This window comes from Mus caroli, chromosome 17 (assembly GCF_900094665.2).
Source record: "Mus caroli chromosome 17, CAROLI_EIJ_v1.1, whole genome shotgun sequence".
In the NCBI taxonomy this organism is placed as follows: domain Eukaryota; kingdom Metazoa; phylum Chordata; class Mammalia; order Rodentia; family Muridae; genus Mus; species Mus caroli.
Window position 1 is genome coordinate 50,617,049 of NC_034586.1, and position 21,394 is coordinate 50,638,442.

The 21,394-nt window shown below is 40.4% G+C and overlaps 1 protein-coding gene across 1 annotated transcript in view; it reads right to left on the reverse strand.

Annotated features, from left to right (window-relative positions):
- LOC110284050 (sulfotransferase 1C1) overlaps window positions 1-9,565 on the reverse strand; it is a 26,706-nt gene extending 17,141 nt beyond the window's left edge. The window contains exon 1 of the mRNA XM_021149636.1: window positions 9,446-9,565. The gene's annotated coding sequence lies outside the window, so the exon portion shown is untranslated. The remainder of the gene's footprint in view (window positions 1-9,445) is intronic.
- Window positions 9,566-21,394: the final 11,829 nt, after the last annotated feature.

The window sequence follows — 21,394 nt, forward strand, 5'->3', positions numbered from 1 at the left end:
CTTTCTTTCTTTCTTTCTTCCTTCCTTCCTTCCTTCCTTCCTTCCTTCCTTCCTTCCTTCCTTTCTTTCTTTCTTTCTTTCTTTCTTTCTTTCTTTCCTCTTCTTTTATTCCTCTCTCTCTCTTTCTTTCTATATACGGTGGTTTGATTTGGAGGGTTGTTTGCTTTTGGGGGGGAGATGGTGGTCCACGATCTTACTATGCAGCATTGGCTTCACTGGGGCTTGACTAGTCTGGCCTGGAAAACACAGAGATCCACCTACCTCCTGAGACTAAAGGCATATGGCACCATGTGCTAGTCACAAAATAAGTAAATAAATAAAATAATAATAATAATAATAATTAAAACAAAACACAAAAATAGATCTAAGAACAGCCTGAAATCTGACACTCAAAAGATAACAATTTGCCTTATTTCTTTTAATAGGTACAATATTATAGATAGCTAAAACCCTGTTGCCAATTTTTCTCCCTCCTTTCCCTTTTCACCACATGGGAAATTATAATCATATAATAAATTACAATCACAATTCAGATTTGGATATCTTCACAATGTTTTTGAAACTTGGATTTCATTTGTATTCATAATAAAATGATAAATAATATGCTCTATACATTTTTTTTAATGTAGTTGATGTTGTAGTTTAGAGATTGAGCATTTACAAGGGACTGGGTTCCATTTCAATCATCTGGGAGAAAAAGATAAGGAGGAGGTTGAAAACGCTTGTAAAGAAAATGTGAGAAAATCTCATATGATCTCTTTTCTTCATTCACCATACTCTTTTTTATAAGTTGTCAACAGGATTAAAATCTGAACAACATTTTACGTGGTCTTTTTGCCAAAATCGTTTATTCTGAATCTAAACGGGAGGAAAAAATATTGAATAATCAGAATGTGACCCATGCTGCACATAAGAGAACTGCTCAAATGTAAACACTGCAAAACAAAAGAGGCTAGGAGATTGCTCTAGATCAGCGGTTCTCAACCTTTCTAATTCTATGACCCTTTAACACAGTTCTTCATGTGGCAGTGATCCCCAACCATAGCCTAACTGCAATTTTGTTATTGTTTTAAAACATAATGTAAATATCAGATATGCAAGATATCTGACATGTAACTCCCAAAGGGTTTGTTGAGAATGACTTCTCTAGATGAAAAGAGAAGCCAATACTCTGCTTTGACTTTAATTAAAACCAAATAACCAATTCCATGGAAACCAAGGGCCATTCCTCCAGGGAATCAGATAGGCAGATCTTCTCTTTTCCCTCTGCTCTTCAATATCGAATTCTCCAGTCTTATCCATGTCTCTGTAGAACACTGGCTGTAGCCTTACTCCTCTACTTCTTGTATCCATTTGAGTTGATCACTCAGATCTTCCTCCCCTATCTTCCTTTTGCACACTCACTGATTTGTACTATACCCCAACGTTAGCAGGCACTTCCAGGAAACTCACAGGCCACTATGACAAGAAATACCAGTAGGCTAACTACAGATCTATGCCTCTCTCTCTCCATTCCATCAACTCTAAATCCTCCAGTCTCAACCAAAGCTCTATAGTAGACCTTGTACTGTGGCCTCTCCTTACTCTGTTTCCATTCTCAGGGGATTAAACAGATACCCACTGAATACTTAGCTTTACTCCCTCTTGTATCATCCCCAAAGCCACGTCCCAGTTCATTTCATTCTTAAGTCAGTTCCCAATAATGAGAAACACATTTTACTTGGAACATCCAATGGCTACAGGCTATCAGGATCACCAAAGACTTTTCTACCAGGTAACACACAGCCACTGCATCCTCCTAAGTACCATAGAGGAAACAGAAATGAGAAGTGAAACACTTAACCCACAAAAGAGAAGAGCAGATATCATAAAGCCCAAAATTAATCTGTAAGTCCCACCTGCCTAAGGACAAGGTAACTTTCTGGAATGCTGGAAGCTGTAGTTCTTGGAAAATAAAAGAGCCTCATGGGATAGGATAGTTAGTTGCCTATGGGTTTGTCTTTATAAATAGGGACACTCAGCTGGGAATTCGAAGGAGTTATCCTGACCAAAGTCCATATCTTGGTCATTATTTAATACTTAATGAATCTGCTTTAAATTTGGTGTAAAATGGTTGAATTTGTTTTTCTCTGTGAAATCACAGAATAAACAATATCACTACCTAGAATTACAATCTTTCCAATCCCACATGCCTATATTCCCTGTGAAAACACAATCAATTACAGGCAGTGCAATATGTCTCCAAAAGAGCCCACTAAACCCACAAAAGCAGGCCCTGAGTATTCTAAGATAGGTGAAACTAGGAAAAGCAACTTAAGGTAGCCTTTATGAAAATGATAGAGATCCTTAAAGAAATGAATAAATTCTTTAAATAAATCTATGAACACACTGGAAGAAAATGAGTAAAGCCATTTAGAACCCAAAAGAGGAAATAGAATCAATAATAAAAAAAAACTCAAACTGAGGAAATTCTGAAAATGAAAAATTTAGGAACCCCATCAGAAGACACAGAGGCAAGTTTCACCAGTCGAAGACAAGAGATGGAAGAGAAAATTTCAGGCATTGAAGACATAATAGAAGAAATGGATACACCAGTCAAAGAAAATGTTAAATCTAACCCCTACTCCAAAAAAAAAACCCAACATAATCCACTATATAAACAAACTCAAAGAAAAAAACACATGATCATTTCATTAGATGCTGAAAAAGCATTTGACAAAACTCAACATCCCTTCATGTTAAAAGTCTTGGAAAGATCAGGAATTCAAGGCTTCTATCTAAATAGAGTAAAAGCAATATACAGCAAACCATAGCCAATACCAAAGTAAATAGAGAGAAACTTGAAGCAATTCCACTAAAATCAGGGACTAGATAAAGCTGCCCTCTCTCTCCGTATCTATTCAATACAGTACTTGAAGTTCTAGCTAGAACAATTAGACAACAAAAGGAGGTCAAAGGGATACAAATGGGAAAAGAAGAAGTCAAAATATCACTTTTTGCAGATGCTATGATAGTATTCTTAAGTGACCCCCAAAACTCCACCAAAGAATGCCTACAGCTGAGAAACAACTTCAGCAAAGTGGCTGCATATAAAATTAATTCAAATAAATCAGTAGCCTTCCAATACTCCAAGGATAAACAGGCTGAAGAAGAAATTAGGGAAAAGAAACCCTTCATAATAGTCACAAACAATATAAAATGTCTTGGTGTGACTCTAATCAAACAAGTAAAAGATCTGTTTGACAAGAACTTCAAGTCTCTGAAGAAAAAAATTGAAGAAGACCTCAGATGATGGAAAGATCTTCCACGCTCATGGATTGACAGGATTAATATAGCAAAATTGGCCATCTTGAATACTTGGTCACCAGATGGTGGAACAGTTTTAATAGATGCAGTTTTATTGGAAGAAGTATTCCACTGAGGTGGGCTTGGAGAGCTTAAGATCTCTCCCTACTCCCAGTTTGTTCTCTCTGGCTTCTTGGTTATGGTTCCAGATATGAGCCCTCAGTTTGATGTTCTAGTCACCATACTTGCTTGTTTTCCATGATTTTGAGAAAACTCTTATCCTTCTTGAACCATAAGCCAAACAAGCACTTCCTTCTTTAAGTTGGTTTGGTCATGGTATTTTATCACAGCGATAGAAAAGTAATTAATATACAGGGAATACATACACACACACACACACACACACACACATATATATGTAGTTATAGAACCAACCAACTATGATAGCAACACTGTTATAGTATGTGATTTCAATTACTCACTCTGACCAACAGACAAATCATCGGAACAAAACTTAAACAGAAAAATATTGAGTTAAAAGAAATTATAAATCAAATGAGACTAACATATACCTACAGAATAGTCTATCCAAACACTAAAGAATATACTATATTCTCATGAGCTCATGGAACTTTCTCCAAATTTGACCACATATTAGAACTTGAAGCAAGTTTTTATACCTACAGATAAGTTTAGTCCAACTCTCATCAACTTCTTATGTAAAAAACAGAGACCCACAAAACAACACCCAATAAAAATTCAGAATTGTGCAATCACATTCTGACAGCTAGCTACATCTACAAAATACTACCATGCTTAATACTCTGGGCATATTTCAAAAGAGAGAACAGAAAGATTGTAAGATCCAGAGGATCAGTGAGATTGCTGTGAGATTGTGTCTTCTACTAATATCAGAGTATATATGTGTATATCTATTAATATCAAAAAGTTTCACCAATGTTACTGCTCAAACTACTAGATGGAGAAAAATCCATGAAGCCTTATGTGGCAGAAACTTCCCCTAATGAATAAAGATTTCAAGGGGCCAATCACTAGGCGAGGGTTAGGCAGGACTTCCTGGTCGTGGAGAGAAAGATGGAATGCAAGAGAAAGATTTCTTTTCGGATGGGAGAGAGCATGGAGGCATAATGTAGGATGCCAGAGGTCCCAGTTTAGGTGGCAGATCCACTAGAATCTGCCATTGGAGGAATTTATAACTTAAAATAGGTTACAAAATTAGGATACTAGTTTGTGCTCCCAGTGATTGTTGATCTTAAACTAAGATTATGTGGTTTGTTTAACATGGTATCTCAACTGGGTTCCAGAGAAAGGTAGGTGGCAGGGCACCCTAACCAGCCACGGGAATTTGGAAGCATGGGGCATGTGTGGCAACAGCCAGCCATGAGAACTTGGCAAGCTGGGCAGAGAGGTTTCTGAGCTCTGAGTCCGAGAGTCTGCCGGGCTAAGAACAGGCCAGCCTGTCCACCGATGCCATGCTGGTGGTAGCATGGGATGCTTTTTAATATTTCATGAAACAGCCTTAACCTTACATAAAGAATTGTAGGAAAGCTGGGAGTGGGAGAGGTGGTCTTCCCCATAGAAGTATACATAAACTACTGTCTAGTGCCAAACAGCCTGAAAACATACACACAGCTGACCTCATATGATCTAAGCAGGTTATATGTAGGAAGATATATTTATATACAAATATCTATTCGATAGCAATTAGTAAAAAAATGGTTATGAATGTGAAGAATGGAGAGGAGCATATGGGATGTATTGAAGGGAGGAGAGGGAAAGGAGAAATGCTGTAATTAAAGTATAATCTCAAAATTAAAAAGAAAACTTATATTGGGAGATTAAAATAACACCATGCATTCAATCTGGCCATTCTAGTGTACAACTAGGCATCAACAGCAATAGAAACTACAGAAGTGTATGAACCCACAGGTAGTCTTTTGTATGATAACTGAGTAAAAAAATTAACAAAAGAGATAATTCAAAACTTTCTAAAATTGAATGAAATGAAAACACAACATACTAAAACCTTTTGGACACAATAAAGGCCATTCCAAAAGGAAAGTTTGTAGCAACTAATGCTTACATGATATTTTTTTTTAAATTTTAGGGACCCGACTTTATTCCCCCCTCTTCCCTTCTCTCGCTTGCTCCAGCCCCAATCTGACCCTGCTCACGGCCCATAGGGTTTTTATTTGTTTCTCATTACAGAAGGTTGTGTGCCACCATGTGGTTGCTGGGATTTGAACTCATGACTTCCAAAAGAGCAGTTAGTGCTCTTAACTGCTGAGCCATCTCACCAGCCCTACATAAATTTTTGATATGACAAATTAATAACTTAATGTTATATCCAAAGTCCTTGGAGACATGGAAAAGAAAGAAGGCAAGAAATGCATACCCGTTTAACCCCAGCATTGGAGAGGCAGAGGCAGGTATATCTCTGTGAGTTCCTGGTCTATATAATGAGTTCTAGGTCAGCTGGACCTACATAGTGAGACCTTGTCTCAAAAACAAAATGAAACAAACAAATGGTAGACACAAAGAAAGAACCAAACCACTGCCAAAATTGATGAGATACAACAAATCAAAATAACTACACAAAGAATCAATGAAATGGAGAGTTTGTTATTTGAAAAGATTAATAAGATTAACAAGCCTTTACCCAAATTAATGGAGAAAGAAATTGAATTAATAACATTTGCTCATCCCACTGATTATGGAATATGGATATGAGTTGCATGCATATGTGACAGGCAGCTTGTCATTTCAAATTCGCAGGAATAGTTTTTCTCTTCCTTGGTCATGCCCACACCAACACAGGGGTGTCTCTCTGTATTATGCCTCTTCTACAAGGTCAAGCTTTGTTTGATCTCATTATACTACCTACTTTCTATGGAAATGGGCTGTCTTAGGATTTATCTCTAGTTGAGAGCATGCCTATCCCCAAAAGCTCCTCTCTTACTTTTATATCTGACTTGATTTTCCTACGAGTTTGGCTAGTTCCACAAAGCATCGTTGGAGATGTTTTAAGAAGTATTTTATACAACCTAGAGAAATATTTCTATATCAATGTCTACCTCACGATATCTGTTCTTCCACATACTTAGCCATATTTTTGGGTTAAGACCATTCTATATTTTTAAATATAAGTATCAATATATGCTATACTCTTATCTTATTACCTGAAGTCCTAGGGGTATTTTGTTTTGTTTGGAGACAGTCTCAAGCCATGTAAATAGGCCTGAATTCATTGAATAGCCTTCTAACCTCAACCATTCAATCCCTCTGTTTTATGTTTTAGGACTTAGCTCCCTAAAATCTGAGATTATATGCATTCACCACTACTTGGGCTCTTTTAGGAAGTTTTAGGACTCTAATACATTTCCTTTCCCTAATGAGTAGGGTTTATGATAGTAAGTTCATTTCTATAGGAACCAGAACTACAACTTTGTTGAAGGCTATGTTTCCAGGGTAGCTCAGGACATGAGCTGCAGATTCAGGATATTGTTAGCTTGCAGTTTGCTCTTGTGCTGACTGCTGTCTTTGAGGTTGTTGGGACAGAAGAGCTGCGTGACTTGCTCAAATGCACTGGTCCTTGCCTACAAGAACTGAGAAGACAGTTGTTCATCTACATCTGAGTCTCCATTTTTGCTCATAGGGGACCACTTAAAATGTATTTAGTGGTATAAGTATATGCATATCTGTACATGTGCTTGCTCAGTGACCAAGGAGGCCAGAATAGGGTATTGAATGCTCTTGGGCTGGAGTTACAGATGGTTGTGAAGCTCTGAACCACAGAGCCATTTCTCCAACTCCAAGGGGACCACTTTTCTCCAGAATCCTTCGAAGAATCCATGCTTGAACCTGACCACTTATTTCCAGTTCCCAGTGCTGCAAGGCTTTTTTATGCTGACATTCATGGCATTAAAACCCTGAGTGGGAAAAATTGTCTTCCCCAGGGAAAAGACCCTCCTCCCATCCCCCAGTGGATTTTTCAATACAAATGGTCAACATGAAAACATACACACTTGTTACTTGTATGTAGCATCATACAAGTAACAGGGCTTATTGTTTTTATACATTTGGGAGTGTGTGTGTGTATAACAACAACTAAGGTAAAAGAGGCCATGGGAGTGATTGGAGGGAAAAAAAGAAGAGGGAAATTATGTAATTTCACTATAATTTAAAAATACTACAAATGTAGCTCCAGCTGCCATTTTAGCCGTTTTGTCATGAAGTAGCTGTTCAGCCTGTTAAACTCAGAACTGAGTTCCCCAGAAGTGTCCTTTGCCTTCACACGCAATTCTGGGTTAACAGGATGTTTGCTATACATATCCAGTTTCCTCGTGTTTGCTGTTGGAGGACTTTTCAAGTTGTGCTTTGCTACCTGACCTGGAAGTTCCTTAATCTCCTATTTGTGGCTTAAGTAAAAACCTTGTATTTTGTAAACGGGCAGGAAGGACTATCAAGGATATATGAGTTAAGGTTTTTAATTTTCTTTTCAAGTTCTTATACTAAGACAGAAAACAAATCACATTTTCTTAGAGAAATAAACTCTTAAACTGGTAGTGAATGTGAACACATTCACTTTAGGGAAAAAAATGACAGAAAAACAGCAATACTTAAGAAAACTTGAATTAAATTCTATGATTAAACTTGTTTCTGGCTATTGGCCACTAGAACTATGTCTGAAAAGCTTGGAAATATTAGTGCAGTGATACCGTATAATGGAGGCCTGCTCCCTGTTATGGCTCTTAAGTGATTCACCTCATATATCCACCCATGACATTTAGAGGCATCTTTTTTCTGCCTTGAGTTCTAAGCTTGCTCCCTCCATAGCCCTGCTTAGCCTGCATCGATTATTACAGACATAGCCTGGCCTGTGCATTCTCTGTGGGAAAATAACACTGATACAAAGCCAGCTCCCTTGTGCTCTTAGAAAGTGAGGGTTTCATCCTTGACTACCTTGGGAGTTTCAGGATCCCTAGATCCAACCTAGAGTTGGAGCCACTCTGGCGGCTCTGACTTCAGGAACTCCTGCAGATGGCTGGGTCCAAGTCATCTTCTTGTGGGTCTATGAATTCTTCTCATCAGGTCATAGATGTTCTTGCATCTTAATCTATCTACTATGTGTTTATTCTCTTCTGAGCAGCCCCATACCAGGGTGAAAAACCAAAAAGCCTCTTTGCTGTGCCCCCCCCCCCCCGTGGGGTGATTTCAAGGAGATCTGGGACTATTCTCTTTGCTTTTATTATCAAATCCCAGGGAGGGGCAGTGTTCACCTCTGAGGCTGCCAGGAGATCACAGGAAGGCCCCTGAACTCAATTGTGTCAGGCAATTAAGTCCTGTCTCCAAGAGAAAATTCCTTTGTGTCTCTAACACCTAAGGGTGATTTTAGTAGATCAACCAGTTTCTGACTTGAAGGAGGATGCTCTTAGGGAGTCTTGAGGTCTGGATACTTCTGGAAGATACCTTTCAGCTTCTCTTGTGTTCTTGGAACATTGTCACCTTTCAAGGCTTCAGCATTCTGAGAGATCCCTAGGTACCTGTATTCATACCACCCTTGGGAAAGAGCTGTGAAAACTCTCCTGTGAAACCAGGCAGTCAAATGCAAAGGCCTGCAGCAAAGGCCTGACTTCCTCCTACGAAGAGCAAAAAGGAAGCTACCCTTTCTTTAGGAGAAGGAATGACAGAAGGTTGTGGCTCAACCTGGACTCTGCAGTTAGCCCGCCTGGGCTTCCCAAGTCAGGCCACACTTTGGTTCCTTTCAGAACAACTAGCACATGGTGACTCCTAAGACAGAATGTGGACAGTGCCAGGATCACCCACTGAGGAGACCTTGGCCCTGCTTTATGGCAGATTCATTTAACTTTGGTGTCTTCCTTCAGGGAAGAAAGTATTTGACAGTTCTTGATAAGGGAGAATTCTGTAAATCCTTCAGCCAAGCCTTGTTCTTAAATCTAACAAAAAGACCAATGGAACTCAGAACTTGTGAAATCTGGGGCTAGAGGCAAAACACTTTTCTCCTTCATCATTGGAAATGTAGTACTCTTTTCTCTGCTAGAAACAGTGACCACCCCTTCCCCTCTTCCTGAACTTCTGTCTGTTCTCAAGGGTAACCCAGGAAGACAGTAATACTCACAGGATGTCAGGTGAGGACCGCTCTCTACCTTGGCCTGCTTTCCCGTTTGTTGACTGTTGATGACTTCACTCTCTTTAGACTGTTCTTCCAGGATAGCTCTTGAGTTCTGCCGGATGCATGCCACCTGCAGTGGAAGCCTGTGGGTAGTTTCTAATTAATCCTGTTCTCTCCTCCCCTAAATACAGGAGCCTGCTTAGGGCGGGACATAGATCAGGCTACACAGGCACCAGTTTTGCAGAGCAATGCACAGGTAAAGAAGGAAAGGGTAAGCCCACCTTTCTATGAATGCCACCGGACTACCTGAGAGCTTCCCTTGGAGCCAGAGTTATGTACCTTTGTTAGGCAGTGAGTCAGATACTAACTGGCATGGAGGCCCTTGAAAATGGACTAATTTAATTTTGAGCTCCACCTTCTTCTCTTGGTAAAACACTAACCTTACGAAGGGAAAATATCACAATTGTCCTCTTAAGATTTGAAATAATATGTGAAAGAAGCAGGGAAGCATCCTCCACGAAATTTAGCATACTGATTGAAAGGAATGAAAGGAAGGCATGCAGAGATAACAGGGCTCTGCATTATTACACATTTTTTTTTTTAAATCAAAAGTTTTGTATCTGAGTTGTCTTGTGTCATGGCATTTAGAAGGCACCCCTTCTACTAAATCTTTGCAAAGCTAGTTAACTGCTTAGGACTTCAGAGATGATGGTGAGGTTGGGATGTTGTAGGTTCCTTGCCCACCTATGTGTTATACCTTATATCCTGTGAGTAATAAGGAAAACCCTTTAAGATGTATTAATGTAACAAAACACCCAACTTCCACGAACCAAATTGCTAAGAATGCCATGAGATAGCATCTCAGGTCTACAGCAGGGTTTTCCTCCCTTTGTGTAGCATCTAACTAAAGTTTCCATTGACGTTTTTGAAAAGTACATTGATTTCCAGCTTTGTTGTTTCTGTCACATAAAACTTTTGTTAACTCTACTTCATTTAAACATGCAACTCAAGATAGCCTGAATCTGGCGACTGCCTTTAATCCCTGATCTTAGGAGGCAGAGACAGGTGGATATCTGAGTTCGAGGACAGCCTGGTCTACAGAGTGAGTTCCAGGTCAGCCAGGGCTACACAGAGAAACCCTGTCTCGAAAAACACACACAAAAAAAGATAGCTTGAGTCTGTGTTCCTGGGCTATGGCCACTCTTATTTTTACTAGAGAATAAACTATTACTTATTTTTTTTGTTGGGGGGGGGCTGAGAATTGTGTTTGGAAAATTATAAAATTGTAGACATACCACTCTCCCTCTTTGAAAAGAGTTAATCTAAAGGAACCTGTCGTCTCTCAGAGATTTGTAACTTCAAGAAATAGGAAACACCTAAAATTATGAAGATGGGATTATGGGCTATCATTTTAATGAGATATGCACATACACACCTTAGAAGTCCTTCCTCAGGTATAGTTGCTTACAGATTATTGCAGGCAGTGCCATTGGCGGTCCTGTGTTGTAGAGAGCCTTTTGGAGGGTCACTTGGCAAGAATCTGACATGAGGGCATGTTAAGGTAGTAAGTTCATCTAGAATCTAACTTTAGGCTATAATAGAGAAGTAGACTAAGGCAGGAATTTTAATCCTAGGGTGGAACAAAAGAAGAAGGCTTCAGGCCAGATTGTGGCTTGGACAAGGAAGTCAGCTCAGGTATTTTGGTCATTCCGACAAGCCCTTGAAAACAACTGTCATGGGAGTAATCATGGGACTTTGCCTTGCTAGTTCCTTATTGTACTGCTCGCCCTTAATACTTGCATGTAATTAAAATGGTGTAAAAGTGGATTGGGAAAAATTAAACGTGCCTTCACTCTCCCAATTGACTGGGGTCATGTTGCAGCATTGTCTAATTGTATCTTTCTTTTCAATCCTCACTCCAATGCTGGAGAAGGTTGAATGACTGAGCGGGCTTGGTCACTGTGTAGTTTATTTTCTAAACCCACTGTTTTTATATGCATCATGTAGGCTATATCTACACTTATACTAGTACTATGTTGATGTTCCATTTTCAGTTTAAATCACATAAAACCTTAAAAATTAAAATTTCCATGTTGGTCTTATTGATTTTTATTGTAATTACCATTCAAAGACTTTTCCAATGAAATAAGCTGTCTAAGTTAGGGTTTCATTGCTGGGAAGAGACAACATGACCAAGGCAATTCTTATAAAGGACATTTCATTGGGGTTGTTTGCAGGTTCAGAGGTTCAGTACATTATCATTATGGTAGGAAGCATGGCAGTGTCCAGGCAGGTATGGAATTGGAGGGGGGGAGGTAAAAGTTCTACCTCTTGTTCCAAAGGCAACTTGGGTAAGACTGAATCTCATGTGGCTAGGGGGAGGGTCCCAAAACCCTCTCCAGAGTAACACTTCTTCCAGCAAGATGACACCTCCTAATAATGCCACTCCCTGGGACAAGCATATTCAAACTACTACATAAGCTAAATGATAATCCCATAATACTCACTAAAGCCTGATCTATACTGAGCCAGATTTCTGGGTACTTTATCATCTTATTATAATTTAAAAGTTTGTTTGTTTGTTTGTCTGTTTGTTTTACCAAAGTCTGCCCACTATGTGTCTTAATTTTTAAAGTAAGAAATTTTTCAGGTAAGGGGATGAAAACTTCAAAACCCCACTTGAAGTTGAGCTGCTGGCTCAGGGTCAGAAATTAAACATTTGAGGCCCAAAGTTTCTTAGCCACTATTGTTGTCTCTGAAATATTACAGATCTAAACATCGTTATATTTTATGTTGAATATAAAAAAATTTATATCCTTGATCCATTGGGGAAAACAAAATTAGACTCGTTAAAATAATTATTTAAATGAGCTACATTTCAAAATTTTACATGTTAAACTAATAATCTTAGAAACTTACCAAGTTATATTTAAACATTTTTGAAAGTCAAATACCTTCTAAAAATACCTGTTTAAAGCATCAAGACTTTGAATACGCGTGTCTGATCTCAATTGACTCCAAGATTATATTTATCCTAAGGGGAGAGTTGAAAAAAAATGGTATACTTTCTCTTTATTGGCTATTTCTTCAAACTGTTCTGGATGTTCATTGACACTGTTAATATGGATGAACACTTGATATTACAAAATGTGATTTAAAAGATGGCTTATTTGTGAGTTCTACTGTTCATATACAAATGCCTCAGAACTTCTCATTGGACTTAACCAAGAGGGAGTAGAATGAATTCCGAGAAGGAAAAACCCAGAGTAGGCTAAAGTTCCATTCTCATCTGGACACATTTGAAAAGAATGAACAGCTTGTGAGGTCTGTGAAGTAGAGAGGATGGCTGAATGGAAACTTCTAGTTTCTTTGGAGTGTCAGTTATGTCAAACGATGTTTTGCTCGGGCACACAGATAAAAGTATGTTTTTCTAAGGCAGACACATGAAAGACTGTTATCCTGAAGCAGAAACAGGTGAAAGGATATTTTGCTATAAGAGACATGTGAAAGGATGTGTGATGAAGAAGTATATATATATAACCCCACAGATAGTGGGAACTGGAGAATTGATTTGATTTTTTTCCCCTTGCTATTCTTTGCTAAAGACACACATGTATTGGTTTGCCTTACATAGCGTTGTTGTGTTCCCATTATGGTAACACAGCCATTGAAAAAAACTAGCCAAAGTTGCTGAGGCTTCTTGCTGCTTCAGTGGCCTCAGGCCAGTTGGTGAGCCCTGTAGTTTCTTCAGGATTGAACTACAGCTGCTGGTTTGGCATGTGGCATCTACCTGCCGAGAAGACGGGACTGCAGCTTCTGATTTGAACTGCTGTCAAAGAAGACTGGGCTCATCCCCAAAGAACTATTGTTAAGCAGGTCCACTTCCCCCATGTCTTAATAACTTCTCTCTTCCACTATGTCTGGTAGGTGGTAGGCAAGAGGAGAGGTTGAACCCTTATTAAAATAGGCTGCAAAAAATTTATGCCTCAAAAAGAAAAAAAATTGCCTATAGATGGCGATTATTCATAGTACATAACTATGGGGCAATTCAGTTTTAGTCAAATGCCATNGATATGAGATCTTCATAACAGCTTCCTATCCATATGACCTCCCTATATCAATCAATGTATGTAATAATGAATGCTTTCTATGTGCTAGCCGTGGTATGAGTATTGGTGTCATGACGAGAGCCTTCGACTCCAATGCAAAGATACAGGTAACAATACAGAGGACTGTAGCAGGTGCTATGCTGTGCAAAGAAAATAGGGAGAGTCAGTGAGTAATGGGAATGCTGGGTTGATGGTTAAGTCAGAGAAACTCTCTGAGACTCGAGATGTCATGATGGTGAATGTTGTGGCAAAGGGTGTGCAGGCAGAATGAGCAGTAGATTCTAAACTCCAGTGCTAGAGCTTAAGTTGGCTTCACAAGAAACCTGAATGTGGGCAGTCATAAGGGGCCCATGACTCAGGATGAGTTTAGAAAGGCAAGTCTGGGAAGCTTGGAGATAATTTGGGTTTTGTTCTAAATCAAAAGGATTTTATTGAAAACTTTAGATTCTATGCTTAAAATCAGTGCTTTGAAGAGTACATTGAGTGCTTCTAGAGAGTTAATTTTTTTTCTTTTTTTAATTAGATATTTTATTTATTTCAATTTCAATTGTTATCCCCTTTCCTAGTTTCCCCTCTGAAAATCCCTTATCCCTCTGCTCCCCAACTCACCCACTCCTGCTTCCTGGCCCTGACATTCCCCTATAGAACTTTCACAGATCAAAGGGCCTCTCCTCCCACTGATGACTGACTAGGCCATCCTCTGCTACATATGCAGCTAGAGCCATGAGTCTCTCCATGTGTTTTCTTTGATTGGTGGTTTAGTCCCAGGGAGCTCTGGGAGTACTGGTTAGTTAAAAGGCAGAAACGCAATGGTGAGATCAGCTCAGCAACTCTTCTATAGTCAAATAATTGCTTAGCATTTTCTCAATGAGCCATGCTCAGAAGACATTTGCTTCAGAGATGTGCTCTGCATTTAATGTTTTGGCAAGGACTATGGGAACATGTGCAATGACTAATGTTGTTTAACATTATTACAGATCGGCATTGTCCGTGAGCAAGACTAAATCTCAGTTCACATCTGCCTTGCCTGTTGACTTCTTTTCAGTGCAAACACCTGTTGAGGTTGATTGTCTTACTTCTTGGACACCTGCAGGGATTACTTGCCTTTTCTCATGATGGGAAATGTTTCCAAAGTAAGCCAGACTCTGAGGCTCTGTTGTTTGGGCACTAATAGGATTTCTTCACTTGTGATGGTAAGCTGTCTCGTGTGCAGCCACAAGAGGATTAAGGAATTGTTTACCAGCTCATAACAAGGTAGAACAGGATCAGAGCCTGTGATAAATGGGTATAAGGAAGAAAGCTAGAAGTAATCTCTCACTGATTTCCTTATTCCCAACCAAGGGAAAAGAGAAAAATCCAATTGAGTAAAAAGAACTTCTCAGAAATCAGCATGACTATAATTATAGATAAGTGTGTATAAGGAACCGAACAAACAATAAAAGTTAGTCTACAGCAATAGTAAACAGAGGAAGTAGTCCAATAGCCAGCAAATCTGATGCTCTGTCTTGAGTACCTCACTAGGATTTTCTATGAAAACTGAAGGTTCTGACACGAGGAAGTGAGTCTTGCCTGTGCATTACTTACAATCTGTGGAGGTTTGGAATGAGCATCACAGAGCATATGTGAGAGAAGAGCACCTTGGGATCCAGAGGTGTGAATGGGATAGAGTTATCTCAAGGTGGTTAGCTTGGCAAAAGTGCTTTGAAACAAGAATTCAGAGCTAGATGGGAAACAATTGGCTTTGGCCAATTGGATATTCATGTTGGAGACACAGACTTCTGAGAAGCTCTGTAGGTAGGGCTCCAAGACAGGCTGTACCATCTATAGATCAAGTAGAAAAATGGGCATTGGCTCCTGGGAGGGTGGGGGGATAGATAGAGTAGTGAGAAGGTGTTTCACTCTCAGCGCTCACCGCAATTGTCAGGTTGAGCAGGAAAAAAAAAAAAGGATAAACACAGACATGACACTTTTTCCCAAGATGAAGAGGACGCTCAGGTTGAAGTGTGGTCTTAGAAGCCATTTTCTTTGGCTCTAACTATCCCAAGTCAGATGTATCTTGCTTGTTATGTGAAATTTACTCCTTAGGGTCATGACTTATATGTTTAGATCCTAACATCTTGTACCTCAGAACATCATCGTGTTTACAAACATGGCCTTTAAGAGGTCATTATGCTAAAGCAGTGTCTTTAGAACAGTGGTTCTCAACCTTTCTCATTCTGTGACCCTTTAATACAGTTCATTATGTTGTGACTCCAACCATAAAATTATTCTTGTTGCTACTTCATAATTGTAATTTTGCTATTTTTTAAGAATCATAATGTAAATATATGTGTTCTCTGATGGTCTTTTGGAGTTGTGGCATATAGATTATGAACTACTTCTTTAGAGAGAGTCCTAGTACAATGTGACAGGTAGACATGAACAAGGCATCTACCTGCCGAGGAAAGTTAAAGCGAAACTAGCTATATGCACATCTTGATCTTGAAATTCTACCCCTTAGGACCATAAGACAAACATTCCTCCTGTTTAAGCTTTAGTATTAGTTTTTATTTCAGCACTCCCAAGAGACTGATACAGACCTGTTCATTCCATAATATGCAGCTAGCAGCCAGAGCAGAATGACTGGTACAGTCTGTACCAAGGGGTGAATACATGTGGATGTTGGAAGAGTATGTGGCAGAGATGCCTCTGTGAAGTGATGTACAGTAATGTAAGAATGTCGATAGGTCATATACAGATGAAGAATGTGATTCTACCTGTGCGGGCTGCACAGGAACAGGTTTGTCTCATTGTAAAAAAAAAAAAAAGTGTATCTCTGTCTATACTAAGAATTGAGGATGGTGTAGAGTGATGGATGAAAGTTCACTAGCAGAAAAATCACATTAGAGGCAAAAAATGAAAACTGCTACAACACTGGGAGATTTGTCTGTGTGTGTCCTGGAGGCTTCAAGGAGAGAGAAGATGCTTGTCTATAAATGGTGTGGGTAAATTTGCAGAAGAAACCCCTACACAGCCATCTCCTGTGAGGATTTGTGCTGGAGCTCCAGGGTTAGAAGCCAGACTAACCATTTAACTTTCTGAGAAGATGGCCTATGGAAAATGTGGCCAGTGGTCATTAACTCCATCTTTCCAGGCTTTGGAGAGAGAAACTGCCTACATTAAAACAGCAGAACTTCACTCAGGCCTTTAGAAAATTGCATTTCTTGGAGGTTCTTAAGCACATTCATCATCATGAATTCAAGTACTTGCACAAGCTCCTCATATCAGCCTGTTCCTCACCACAGCCGAATCTCCAGCTCCACTGCTCTCCTCAGTGCACAGACCACTCAGCTTCCCTTTCTCTCCCATCTCAACACCACTTACTCTGTCTTTTCCATCTCTCTGTCACATTATTTTCTCATTTTATGGTACCCACCACAGGGTTAGAACAGGCTCTTGGTTGTCTTTTTCAGCCTTGATATTGACATTGATTTGAAATGTTACGGTTTTTTTGTACCTTTTTGTGTGTATTGTGCAGGGTGTGGGGTGTCTCTTTGTGTTTATGCAGACTTGTGTACATATGTGTGCATACTGAGGCCAGATGTCAACCTTGGGTGTCCTTTTCAAGGTTCACCCTCCTTGACTCTTTTATAAGCAAAATTACATGTACGTATATATGTATGTATGCATGCATGCTTAGATGTATGTATTTATGTTTATATGCACATATGAGTAGAACTGTGTATACTACTGTGTGTCTGTGGAGGACAGAGGACAATTTGTGGGAGTCAGTTCTCTATTTCAAACCATGTGGAGTTCTGGGAATTGAACTTATCATCACATTGGATGGCAAGTACCTTCAGCTGCTTAACAAATGCACCAGACCTGGCCTCCTCTTAGATACCCTGTTGTTGCCCTGTGTTACGGAGGTCCTGTAGTTTTGGATCTGTAGAACAGGCCCCTTCTTGCACTCCAGCAGTTTATCAATGGGGTAAAGGTTGGGGTGGGCCAATTCCAAACCCTGGATCTGGGTCTGAGAGGTATTTGATCTGTTCAGCCTACTGGCTTTCCTACTTCCACATCCCTGGGGCTGGCACACCAGCAACCCACACAAACAGGGCCACTCCATTTTGCTTCCCAGAAGAGGTGCAGGGCCCACTATATACTGAAGCTGGTGCATGAGGGACATGGTCAGTTTTCCTGCTTTCATGACTCCACCAGAGTCAGTGTTACTGCCATCCATAGATGTAAAGGGGTGAGGGTGGGAGAAAGTATCTCTTGTTCACCCAGGATGCTGCACAGCAGACACGTTGCATGGCCAGCTCTCCCATGCTCACACCCCCAGGGTCTGCTCGCTTGCACCACCCGTGCCATCAGAATCAGCTTTACTGTGCTGCCCAGGTCAGGTGCAGGGCCTGCTCTTCTGAATGCTGCAGCAGGTGAGGAGCAGGACCAGCTCTCTTGCTCTCATGAACCCATGGTCAGCTCATAGATGACAGAGTACAAGGGTTTGGGAGGGGGTCTCTCCCTTGCTGATACTACCACACAGCAAATAAGAGTCAGGGCTGGCTTCCCCACATTCACATTCTTGGGCTAGATCACCTGCAGCCTCCGCATCCAGGACCAACTCTACTGTACTGCCCAGGTGAGGGGCAGGGCCAGCTCTTCCAAGTGCTGCAACGGGTAAGGAGCAGGGACATCTCTTCTGCCTATCATAAGTGGCAAAGGCTATGTGGGGGTACATCCCCTCTTTCCACATGCCACCACACAGTAGTCAAGTGACAGGGTCTGACTTCCCATTCTCATGCCCTCCAGGCCAGCTCACCCATGTCCCTGCCACCAGGATTATCTCTACTCTGTTGCCTAGGGGAGGTACAGGGGCTTCTCTCCTGAGTGCTGCAGCTAGTGAGGGGCAGGGGCAGCACTACTCTCATGACCGGAGGGACAATCTCCTGAGTGCTGCAGCTAGTGAGGGGCAGGGACAGTACTACTCTCATGACCGGAGGGACAATCTCCTGAGTGCTGCAGCTAGTGAGGGGCAGGGACAGTACTACTCTCATGACCGGAGGGACCAGTCTTACTCCTGTTGAGATATAGGGAGGAAGAGGGTATTTTTCCTTTGTTCAAGGAAAATGAGTGGCAGGGCCAGTTCTCCCATGTTCATAGCCTCAGTATTGCTCTGCACCTCCTGCAATGTGTGAGCCCTAATTTCATGAGTACTGCAGCTGAATGTGGGCAGGGTCATCTCTCCTGCTCTCCTGTTTCCAGGACCAGATCTCCTACAATGCTCAGGTGAGGAATGGGGCCAGTTCTGTCCAGCCCTCAGACATCAACATGTCTCAGGGTACAGCCTATAACAGGGACGTCATCTGGCTTTTCATGGTAATAGACTGTTGCTTCTGTAGGATCATAGACCCAATTAAGGCTCCTGTGGAAGCCCAGGCCAGGACACACATTCATGCTCTTTCTGTTGTTGTGTCTGTTTTTATATTCAGCCAGCCTTGGTACGACATTATGTTGCATTCCGGTGCATTTGTATGTAATTTGAGGCCTTGGCTAGAAGAAAGCTGGAGACTGAAACTACACATGGGATATGGATAGGATAGCTTGTCCCTTACTCTTTCTTCTGCAAGCTTTTGGATGAGCCTTTAAGCTTCTACTGTGCTTGCTTCTTGATAAATAAAATGCATGATGCAGGAGTGATACTTAGGCCTCTAGTTGACGTTCACCAGCTTCTAGAATTTAGTTGCTTTGTAATAAGTGTGAAGAACTTATTGGATTTTTTTAAAAGTGGAAAATACTGGTGAAAAACTTTGCTTATAAACATAATTTCTGAGTTAAGAATTTGTCTAGTTGGGGCTGAAGAGATGGCTCAGCACTTAAGATCACTGACTGCTCTTCTAAGAGGTCCTGAGTTTAATTCCCAGCATGGTGGCTCACAACCATCTGTAATGGAATCTGATGCCTTCTTGTATGTCTGAACATAGCAGCAATGTGCTCTTATACATTAAATGAATAAACAAATCTTTTTTTTTAAAGTATTTGCCTAGTGCTAACAAGATTTTAAATTCACTCGTGTGAAAGTTTATATATTTGTACTGCCCTGTATTTCGTGCAGAAGCTGAAAGAGTTTGAAGCCTTTAGAGTTAGAGTTATGGAGGTTGTAAACTGCCATATGTGTGTGCTGGTAATAAAACTGGGTGTCTCCAAAAGAGAAGAAATGTATGTGTGTTCTTGTATGGCCTCCCTTGTTTCAGAAAGGACTGCGAGTCTTAGGGCAATTGTGATTGTAGAGTACCTATTTTTACCAGAATGGATTTATAAGAATTGTTTCTGTCATAGTTATGGTTCTGTTGCTGTGAAGAGACACAGTGAGCAAGGCAACTCATACTGACATATATATGAAATCATTTAATTAATTTAAGTGGCAGCAGGCAGCCTTGATACTTAATAATTAGCTAAGAGCTATATACTGATCTGTAAGTTAACAGGGAAAACCTAGACATGGCATGGGCTTTTGAAATCTCAAAAAACCTATTTTCTATAATAAGGCAGCACATGTATACTTTTTTTTTCAAATAGTGTCTCTCCTTGATGACTAATCATTAAATATATGAGCCCCTGGAAGCTAGTCTCATTCAAACCATGACAGTTTCCAATGTCAGAAGCAGACTAGCATAACAGCACCAAAAGTTTATCCTTACATTACTCTTTTGTTTTCTTTAGTTACAAAAAGAAAACCTAACTACTCCATGTTTAAAAGTTACCTCTGTGCTAAATACTTATACTTATTGTCCTTGAGAATAGAAATATTTAGTATTGCACACAGTAGGAGGCAAAAGCATGCTTAGTCCGTTACTTAGTGATATTGCTCAGTACTTGAGTTCCTTATATTTTCTGTTGTCTTGCATTTGTGCCACTGTGTTTGAGATTCAGGACAACTGTTGTTGAAACACCCAAGATGACTGAACAACTATGCCGGGAGTCTCAATCAACTTTTAGACTTTTACTAGCCTGAATAGATTTTGTATTCTGGGAAGGTTGTAAACATTTGGAGCTTTCTGTGGGCCTTGTGTTGTGAATTTCAACATTCTCCCAAGGGCTCATTGTTGTCCAGGACTTGCTCCTTAGCAGAAGCTCTGGAAGAAACTGGTGGGGACTTTTCAGAGGTGGAGTGTAAGGAAAGGAAATTAGGTCATCGGAGGCACGGCCTTGAAGAAGATATTAGGAACCTATGGCTTTGCCTCTTTGTTCTCTGGCTGTCATTAAGCAATCCATACATTCTTTCTCATGACATTTGACCCCAGCACAAACAAAGGTATCATAAGGCCATAAGGATTACATAAGGCCTTCGACACTATGAGCCAAAACAAATGTTTAGTCCTTCTGAGTTGTTTTTCATAAGAATTATATTGAAGATATGGAAAGTTTACTTATACATTCTCTAAATATCACACAGAAGAACCCACCCCTCCCTTCCTCCACTGTATTTTTGTAAGTTCACTTGATTATCGAATATAGCCAAGAAGTGATTCTTCTGAGGAAAGGCAGGGAACATTGAGGGTACAAAATTTCATTCTCTTTCCATGGGGCAAAAACTCACTATACCATTTTATTATGAAAGATAGAAAAATAATATGCATATATACACCCAGACACAGACTTACACAGACATCCCCCATCCCCCACCTAACACACACACACACACACACACACACACACACACACACTTTCCTAAGATTAGAATTAAAGATAGTAAATGCGAGAAACCAGCCTGAGTAGGGCCACAGGCCTCACCCGGCCGGATCAGCGCCAGGGTAGCGGGAGCGCAGGGTTGCCTGACACCCGCCAGCTACCCACGACCCCC